Raw genomic sequence first — 9,858 nt, 5'->3', positions numbered from 1 at the left:
TCAGATATGGGTGAACCTACCCAACAGACACATAACTGATCGGTTGGGATTTTGGATTGCTTCCATTTTCTTTGTTTTAGGCTTGCGTCCCATTACGTATAAATACATGTACTTAGGTCATGTGTGAGTAGTCTCATCAAGGAGTTTAGAGATTTCAAAGAAGTCGCTATAAACATCCTCGATGTGTATTTTCTCTGCTATGATTTATAATTTTGTTCTCCAATTTTTAATTGTTTTTAAAGCCCTAGATGAATTAGGCAAAATCACCTATTGTCCATGATCTAATTCGTAAAACCACCAAAAATGGTGTTGAATTGATGGATCTATTCAAGATAAGCAAAACTCCTTAATTGGCTTCGCCATAAGTTGTTATTGTTTTTTTTGTGAATTTATCAGATTCTATTCTTAATACTTGATTGAATTACGTAGAACAAGCTTAGCCAATGTTTATGGATATTGGTAGTCTCTTCATAAAATTATCCTTAAAACACCATTAAGATAATTTATAATAGAAATCTGATTTCAAGAACCTTTATAATCGTAACATACCATATATTGGTTTATATATTCTTTGATGATTTCCCCTATTTTTTGTTTTTATATTGTATATTGTATATTTATTTATTTATTTTACTTTTTAAGTTCGTGCAATTTTACACAAGTTCTTGTAACTCTATGTTGTTCTAGCTTAGTTTAAGTCTATATATCCTAATGTGTGTTTCTTTAGTTTTTGTGGATTCGATCTCTAACTAATACTACGTTTACCTGTGCACTTGCAGTTATCATTAAGGGCAAAAATTTTATTGGTAGATGTGGATGTCGGAATCTGCAATTGATATTTTCGTCGATTTGTGCGGGTCTCTAGTCTCGGCGGTCGAGTATCGATCATCGAAAATTAAGAAAAGCTTTTGAAAAGAGTGTGTTTTTATTGATTCTGATAAAAAAAATCTGATCCCCATTACAATGTCTTCTTGTTCCTATTTATAGTTACAAGTTCGAAATCCAGGGTCATAAAATGCCCGCCACTTTCACGCCGCTAATCGTGTTTCTCATTATTACATCCGTTTCAAATCTGCAAGTCAACAGATCCCGCAATCAACGTCCCTCCATTACTTCGCGAGATCTTTTGATTATCGGAAGTAAAGGCTCGGAATTAACGAGCCTTCCAATGGGCCTGTAAAATACGCGAGTTTTGGTCTTACAAAGTATTAAGCCCACTAATTCTTTGGGTCGGGCGAATTACGAGATCCGTCACCAACAATTTACCCCCAAGTGTTCCGTAGTACTTTTACTTCGGGATACTTAAGATACTAAAAATCTTCCGAAATGGAAACATGTTTAAATGCTGCAAATTCCGGGATTTCCTGTCGCTTTTCCCGTGAATCCTGGGATTTTCTTCGGGACCGAGGTGTCGTTTTGAGATCCTAGAGTTTTCGTTTTGCCGCCATTGATAAAGCATAAAAATACAGGTGGACTAAGAAAAAAAAGATTCTGTGAACTCTTAGTTCATACTAAATATATGTTACATTATGCAATATTAATATAGTATACAGACACAAAATTGTACGAACATAAATACAATTGTTTATGTTATAAAATATTTGAACTCTGGTATAAAACATTTGATACTTTTTCTGTTAATCGAAGAAATTTCAAGCTTAAATCCACAAAAATCCATTTTTTACTATTAAAAATGTATGTGTGACTAAAGATTATTAAAATTGCGCAATGAAAAAACTCGAAAGGATATCACAACGCAACCATTGGTCACTTCCAATTGATTAACTGAGGATATATTTTACCAACGGTTTACTTAAATGTAAAACCTAATTTTCTCGACAAAATTGCGAAATTTTCAAAATCTTAGCTTTGCATGTTGGTAAATTTGGTCTGTATACGTGACGAGGTCGAACTTTAAAAACAGAAAACTACCATTTGAAAGATTTTTTATTCCTATAAGAGATAATTAATTCTCTTTCTATAAGCAATAACTCGCTTTGGAAGCAAAAGATATTCTAATAGTAGAACGTTGAATTTCAATTTTTTCTAATTAGAAAAGAGAATTATATTATAGTTCCACCCTTTATGTAAACATTGTTAGGTCAACTTCTCTTACGGGGATTTTCTTGTCTCATCTTTTCTTTCTTTCATATATTTCCATAAAATAAATGTATATTGATCTGATAAATGGTAAAAACATTAATAACAATTTTTTTGTATTTTTTCGCGTTTATAAAGAATATTCAAATTTTCTCTCGTAGGTATTTCGGACTGCCTAGCTGAGGATTCTTCAATTTTCTACCCCTTGTAGGTGTATTAACTAGTGATTTTGAAGAATAGTCCTTTAGAGTGGTATCGATTGAGATACCAATATTATACTTATTTTACAATGATTAGAAGGACCAGTAAAAACTTAGGCATATATTTAACATATGAATCTTTTCATCTTAAATGTTATAAGATTTTTCAACTAAATTCAACACTGAAAAAAAATAATAATAATAAATTGATACTAAGTTACAAATTTTGCTTCTTTTGGTCACAAGATACCAATGTGAACCAATTACCTAATAATAAATCTGTCTAGATTTAAACTAACTATGTAAGTTAGATAATGTTATCTTTTGCTCAAAAAAAAGATAATGTTATCTAAATATAACCAACACCCACACTTGATCCTTTCTCTAGCAACAGAACCAAGCTTGAAAGATTTTTGATCCTCATTTTAATCATCTTCTCTTCACAGTCGAAGCTTTGCTTCACACCCAAAAAATAAACAATTAAATAGATGGCCATTGTTAACATTTCGGTTTCGCCCTCTCCAAATCTCATAAATTTGTATTTGCCAAGCAATTGAAAGTGCCCATTGAGTAACCTTTTCTTGTGATGAGTGTGGTAGCCAGTTAAGATTATGTCTCAGGAAAATGAGCAATCGAAAAACAAGTGGTTACGGTTTCATGAGGATATATGTATATGCATCGAAAAATCCTAATCTATGATCCAAACTCTGCGAATGATATTCACTAATATTTTCTAAGAATTTGGAGATGTTTATAGTTTACAAAGAACTAAAGCTAAATAAGAGAATAAACATATTAAGAGAATATATATATATATATATATATATATATATATAATGTATAGAATTTTTTTTATGTTAACAAGGAGACAGCTCAAAATGGATGATTATATGGTTTACAATTACAACTAACACATAACAGCAGTATTAGTATAAATAATCAAACTACAAACTGACGACTCCACAATTATGCTAATAACTATAAAACTCTTAAGTTAATTTATACAATATCAATATGCTGTTAGAAATAAAAATATCCTTGTCAACTTGTACTTCGATGATCGAAGAAGTTATCATTTTTCAAGAGGACTTATACATGATTATTCGATTGCGTAACAGATCCAATTGTTTAGGCAATTTGGTATAATTAATTCCCTCTTGGTATAGTTTTATTTAATAAATTGGCCTTTTTCGTGTTTAACAAATAAAACAGTGTTCATAGGAAATAGTTAAAATGATAAGAAATGTTTATAAAACCAGATCATAAGACAGACCACCAAAAAAAATCGGGTTACTGACTTTTTTTGTATTATTCCAAATTCTTTTAAAAAAAAACTAAATTATAAATTATGAACAATTTTTTTCCTTTCTAGCTAGCGAGGCGGTCTAGGATTTAAAACCTAAATCTTAAATAAAATATATAATTTAATAAATTAATCAAATAAACAATTAATCAATTTTTGATGTGATAATCCATGATGTCACACAATTTCGAAATAATTTCCATGATTTAGTGTGTGATATTGACGTTAAATTTTTTTCTTAAATTAAAGTATAATATTTATTAGTCAAATCATATAGTTTACTGTTTAAAGATTATATAATTATTTTGTTCATCAGTTATACGAAACATAACTTAGAGCTTCAGAGTTGGTATATACTTTTCATAACAAAACAAAACAAAAAAATTCCAAATCTATATTTAGAGTTTAGATTTTTCTTTTTAAAACGAAATTAATGTCTTAAATCATTAGTAAAAAGATATTTGAAATCAAAACCAATCTACATATACATTTTTACAGGGGATTTTTGCAAAAAGTCTTTTGGATCCGGGTTTGACCCGGTTTTAGTCTATTCGGATTTTGGATAAGCAATTTTAGGGATGTTGTCTTAATTTCAAACTAATAAATGAAGCCTTTATTAATTTCAAACTGAAAAAATTTATGGCAATATTAAAACGAAATTAATTCCTTTATTAATTCATATTTGTTAATTTCCTTAACTTCTCCCCACACCTAATTATTAATTTTCTTTAAGAGAATATACGTATAATAAAACAAATAAGTTACCTATTTTAATGGTAAATAATCTTATTTGTTATATATATATATGATATCTTTAAACTAACTATATTTGTTATTTACCTTAACTACTTCTAACCATAATTATCTAACTACTTATTTTTATATAGAAAGAATATGTGATTAAAATAAATATTTTGTAAATATTAATTTGGGGACAAATTCTTACGAAAATAATTTGTTTTGTTATAAAATTTAATGTTTGTTATTTTTCTAAATTATTTTTGAAACTAAATTACATAAATACTAATAATAATTTGTCTACACCATAAAATGAAAATAGTTATTTATTTTAAATTTTTATATAATATTACGTAATTTGTTTTAGTTATATTTTCTGATATAGGTGAACAAATTATTTTAGTATTTATGAAAATTATAAAATCTAAATTAGTTTAAAATTTGAAATAACTATAATCCTAAATTTTAATCTTTATGGGTAGGTTTTTTTTTGTGACCAAAAATATTCAATTGGATCTTTCTTTAAATTTTGGCAATATCCAAAACAAAATTAATTTATAAACTCTAAAATATCTATATTTTTAATTATTTCTTTATCTAAACTCTTTATTTATGACATATATTCTTCACGATTTTTACAGAAAAAGATATAAAATATGATGAGTTAATGCTAATTAACAAATTTGAGCTAATTTTTTACAATCTCTCGACCTAATTTAAACAGAATTATATAATTCTTATTTCACTTTTATTTGATGTTATATTTATATTATTTTGAATTATTATAAAATAAATGTAGTTAATAAATTGGGTATTTTTGATAGAAATAATGATAATCGGATATATGAGTATTTTTGACAGCAAAAATAAGAAACCTTACCGGACTTGTATGGTAACTTCTATGTAAATTATTCAATTTAAAATCGAATATTAAATCAACAAATACAATTCCGAAGTATATGGTAACTTCTTCGTTATTTAGGGAAAAAATTTCGCTAAGATATATAGAATCTTCTAATTATCAGATTAACCATCAAATATTCTCTACGATCTTGAACTATGGAAAGTCATAAAATTGGTTTACTGCAAAATTATAAAAATCGCGAAAGCGCAAATCAAATATGTTAAGATCTTTAACGATAGAAACTAAAATTAATTTCGTTTAGATATTCTGATGCGATTAACTATAGCATATCTACGCTAATTACTTATAGAATATTTTGCAGAATATGCTTTTCTTAAAACCCTAATAAAGCAACCTAATTCTAAACATTATAATTATAGGCTCTGCTATTCGGCAATTCATTTTTTATTCATCCACACAAACTTCTCTCAGCATCTATGCTTCAGTTTTTGAGCAATCTAATTTTTATTTTTCATTGTGTATTCTCTATTTTCTATTAATGATGTTATGTTTCTACGATTTTAATTCTTTTTTTTGTTTTGATATCTCAGCATCTATGCTTCAGTTTTTGAGCAATCTAATTTTTATTTTCATTGTGTATTCTCTATTTTCTATTAATGATGTAATGTTTCTACGATTTTAATTCTTTTTTTTGTTTTGATATCTGTTTAATACAAACGCGTGCGGCGTGTCTAAGTATATGTTTTCCTAAAAACATAGTATTTTCCTTACCCCTAAAATATTCATTACCAAGATTTCAAAATTCCATTTTACCGCTAAATCATAATTAATATGACAGATTTTTATTGTAAACAATTTATCATTTTTTCATACACTACACAATTTTCTCTACTAAAAATATACAATATTAAAATCAATGTCACAACATGTAAAATTAATATTTCCAGCGGTATACCGCGGGCTCTCAACCTGAAAAAGAAAAATTAATTTTATTATTTAGTAAAATTATAGGCCCGCGGTGTACCGCGGGTTAATTTCCAGTAGGATTAGTATTTGGGACGAATTTTTAATCCATTGAACGGTTGAATTTATTTTCGGTAGAAATGTCAGTTCGGTTACTGGAAATGAACCAAGTCATTCTTTGTTAGAAAATATTGGCATGAATATATCTTTTAGAAGCTTCTCCAAATAATGGATTGTTTTCATATCTCCTTATTAGTTTCTTAGTTATGTTACTTTTCAATAATCTCGATTGTATAGATGAAATCTTAGGGTTGTTTATATAAGTTTGATGAATATCAATGACAGCAAATCTTTATATCATAAATTTATTATGGTATCAGAACCATAGACAACTCAAAACCCGACCCTAGATCTCGAGAATTCAATATCTACTACTTGTGAGAAGTGATGACAAGAGTTGAAAATCAAAACCGTGGAAGCAACGCGCGCTATCACCATATACCTTCATAATGCAGATGGTCCGGGAAAATTAACTTTGACGTTGCAACTAATTAAGGGGGAAAATTATGAGACTAAATAATACTATTTAAATTCTTGCTACCATGATTTTAAAAATAATACTATGTAATTTTTAAATAATCATATATATAAAAGTTGGTCAACTCTCTCCATATGAGTGGCACATCATCACATAAGAAAATGACATGTGTCATTTTACATTATTTAAATAAAAAAATTAGCAAAATTAATTGAGAGAAAATCAAAAGTCTTTTGTTGTGTTAAATTCTCTATTAATCTCACTTTTAATTGATTTTTTAAAAAACTAAAAAATAAAATAAAAAATCATACTAATGTATCAATCACTACTTTCATTCTACTCTTCTTATATTAAAATTTTTTTATCGACGGTCATTACACGATAATGGCTAAAAAACTACTTGTGTTGTAGTTTATATATTTGCTACCTAACTTCATGTTACGTTTTGTGAATATGGCATTCTCTCTTTTTATTTTTGTGCGTTATGATAAGTTGGTAACGTCGTTGACACACAATTGTTTCCACTTAATGATCATTTGAGACGTTAGACATACCAAGAAATTAAAAACACGAGACTCTCTCCTATATGGTTGTATGCAAGGAGAGAGTTCTAAAGTGTTGACTTAAAGTACAAGCATATCATGATGTGGTTGGCGTACTAGATGACGAGAAAGTAAATGGAACAAAAAATTGTTTGTTTAGAATTAAGTTAGACAAGTTTGAAACCATTAACATCAGTAATTTCACTTCCAAATCAAACAATCTCTCAAGATCCAATCACTTGTCGCACTTCTCCTTAAGTAACCAGAACCGGAGAATTGATCAGAGAGCGACTTGATCGGAGAAGCCAGAGACTTGATCGGAGAAGAGCTTCGATACCCAACAACGGTGGAGCCGGAGACTTGATCGGAGAAGAAGGAGACCCTTAAGAGACTTGATCGGAGAGTTCGATGGTAGTGAGAGATCGACGATGGTGAGAGAGAGGGAAGGATCGATGGTGAGAGAGAGAGGGAAGGATCGATGGTGAGAGAGAGAAATTTAGGTTTGGTTTTTGGTTTACTAAATCGGTTTAGACATTTTATCGGTTTATTTGGTTTACATATCTAATTTAAATTATTTAATTTTTATTGGTTTGGTTATGAGTAACCCACTAATCCATTATAATCTAAACCATTTCAATCCAATTCATTAAACTCACTAATCCATTAAATCCATTAATCCATTAAGATCCAAATTTTCTATCCATTATATCCATGGATTGGATTGGATTGGATTGGATTGATCCATTAATTTTTATCCATTTTGACACCCCTACACATAGGTAACATAATTACATATCATTGTATCAATATGTCATATATTATTGTTGTATGTATTCATGATAATGAAAGATTAGGATCGTAGGTATATAAATAATCAGATTTATACATAAAAAACGTGAAACTAATATTTCGAGTTAAAGATGAATCTAATCATAAAAATTATAACTATAAAAATAAATATAACTTTATTAATTACATAATAACACACACAAAATAACATAAAACACAACAAAAACCATAATCATATTTTTCTGCAGTTTTTAAAACAAAAACCCACACGTAGCGTGTGTATTCATCTAATAATAATAATAGTTTGCTAATTATGATCATCAATCGAAACTAAAATTTGAGGGAAAAAAAGTGTATCCATATAAACTAAGTAATGTTTTTTACAAAAAAAGCAGAATATGTTATTAAACCGATTAAACCGAATTACAAAAACCAAATAAACCGTATCCCAACCGAACCGAACCAAATGATTAGTCGGTTCAATTCGGAATAGGTTTTAAATTCTGAATAAACCGATAAACCGAGAAACTAAAACCGAATTAAACGTTCGGGTCATAGTCGCATGCCTAGTCAACGCTGGAGAGACTAGGTGGTCTCCTGAACATTTTTTCTAGGATGACTTAGCTTACTTGCAAGCGCTGATTAAGAAATCATCTTTCATAACTCTATCTTAACTATTTTATTATGACCGTGGTAATGTTGTCACGTGTTGCTTAATGATGAAGAGGTACGAAATCACCCCCAACAGTTATTCATATGTACTTAAACATTATACTATCATTCAAATATTCGAAACATTATCTACAAAGTTGGTACATAAGAGATCATTACTAGTTGGTTTTGAATTAAAAGTTTATGCTCTAATATCTACAACGTCGTCAAACCGGGAAAAAAGCTCAGAGAAATTATTTTCACCCGAGTGACCTGAGTGAATTGAACAGGTCAACCTGACACGGAATATTCTTAACCACCAGCTTATATAGATCACACATGAAAAATATAAAGTAAATGCTTTTCAAGCTTTCGCTAAAGATCCATCAACAATTGATAATAAGTTTTCGTGTGAACTAAAACTCATCAAAAGTATTAAAAAGAATATACTAGTGGGTCTTATTATGCTCGATTAGTCGATTATATATTTTTTCTTGCGTGTTATTATCAATTATTTCATGAATATTTATTCTTTTGGAAAAGTCCAAACCCGATGATGCAGATTCCCTGGTCAATATTTGCTTACTTACTAGACATGTCGGAATCAACTTTATTTCGTTTTGGTTCTTATTGCGTCTGTTTTAATGAGCATAACACCAAAAGTAATTGGAAAAAAAAAAAAAAGAACCTTCTCAAAGTAGTAGAAGGTTACTGTGAAAGTTGGAAAAAAATGGAAAAAAGGGTTTGGCTGAAAGAGACGAGGCACGAAAACACCAAATTTTAACACCAAATTTGATGTTTTAGTGTTCTATTTTTTTTTCTATCTCCAACCATAAACACCAAATCTCACACCAAAAACAAAACTTTTCTTATTATATTATTAAATTTAAAATTCTCTTTATTTTTAATAGTTTGATAAACACTAATTATCTTTAAAACTGATTTATTTTATTTTAATTAATATAAGATTACAATCGATAAACTAAAAATAATAGAAAATACATTACATTGTACTAATTCTCAGAATTAAAAGTTTTCATATTAATTTAATTAAAATTTCATATTATAAAATATGAGAACATACAAAAATGTTGATGGTATATTTGTCTTTTCTTTGATAAACAATAATTTAAATATAAAACTAAATCAAAAATACAAATAAACTAATA

This window comes from Arabidopsis lyrata (assembly GCF_000004255.2).
Source record: "Arabidopsis lyrata subsp. lyrata unplaced genomic scaffold ARALYscaffold_9, whole genome shotgun sequence".
Taxonomy (NCBI): Eukaryota; Viridiplantae; Streptophyta; class Magnoliopsida; order Brassicales; family Brassicaceae; genus Arabidopsis; species Arabidopsis lyrata.
The sequence above is the reverse complement of the archived record's forward strand: the minus strand, read 5'-3'. Positions refer to the sequence as shown.